Genomic DNA, 992 nt, shown 5'->3' with positions numbered 1-992 from the left:
TGGCAGTCTGCGAGGTGGGCTGATGACTCATACGAGGTCATGGGGCCAAGTGGTGCCAAGGTCACTGTCTGAAGAGAAGGATCCTTGAGGGATAGTGTTGGATGTGGTCAAGGGAACAGACAAGAGATTTTCAGGGTAAAAGGTGAGGAGCAGAAAGCCCCAGGCCCTCTGAAGCATTGAGAAGTGGTAGTAGCATCCTAGATTAGTGAATGATGGCCCAGCAGGAAGGAGTGGGGGTCTTCCCATTGCTGGCTCTAGCCCACCTTTCACTTTTCACTTCCTACCCTCCCCTTCACACACCCACCTAGAGCCGCAGACCACAACATGCCTTCGTTGAGCAGTCTCCTTTTCACATCTCTCTACCCTTGCCTGTGATGTTGCCTGTGTACCTTTCTCTTCTCCATTAAAAAAAAATTAATGAAAAAAAATGGAATGCTGTATGAATTTGTGTGTCATCCTTGTGCAGGGGCCATGCTAATCTCTACATCATTGCAATTTTAGTATATGTGTTTCCCACATGAGCACCCTTCTCCATCCTGCACCAGGCAACTTAGTCCTTCAAGAGTTAGCTCCAAGGGACCTATGGAGCCTTTTCCTGACTCATTTAGGCAGTGGCAAGTCTACCTCTGGGAAGCCCAGGTGGCTCAGTGGTAAAGAATTCACCTGCCAGTGCTGGCGGTGCAGGAAATGAGGGTTCAGTCCCTGGGTTGGGAAGATCCTCTGGAGAAGGAAAACAGCAACCCACTCCATTATTCTTGCCTAGAGAATCCCATGGACAGAGGAGTCTGCCAGGCTACAGTCCACGGGGTCGCAAAGTTGGACACAACTGAGCAATGGCACATGAGAAGTCTTCCTCTGGCCCTCGCAGTGACCTTATGGGATAACAGTTCTCTGCTGAGTCTCGCCCCATTAAGGTCCTGAGTAGCAGAGTCCCTGTTCAAAGCTGCTACAAAGTGCCTGGCAGGATGGAAGGTGCTTAACACCCCTCTGTT

At 50.3% G+C, this 992-nt stretch overlaps 1 non-coding gene across 1 annotated transcript; it reads right to left on the bottom strand.

The window, feature by feature from the left end:
* Positions 1-421: 421 nt before the first annotated feature.
* LOC114118616 (U6 spliceosomal RNA) lies at positions 422-525 on the bottom strand. The gene has a single exon (XR_003591854.1). It is a non-coding gene; the product is annotated as a U6 spliceosomal RNA (small nuclear RNA).
* Between the last annotated feature and the right edge of the window lie 467 nt (positions 526-992).

This window comes from Ovis aries, chromosome 15, assembly GCF_016772045.2.
Source record: "Ovis aries strain OAR_USU_Benz2616 breed Rambouillet chromosome 15, ARS-UI_Ramb_v3.0, whole genome shotgun sequence".
NCBI classification, from domain to species: domain Eukaryota; kingdom Metazoa; phylum Chordata; class Mammalia; order Artiodactyla; family Bovidae; genus Ovis; species Ovis aries.
Note: the sequence above shows the minus strand (reverse complement) of the source record. Positions and strands in the feature narration are given on the sequence as shown.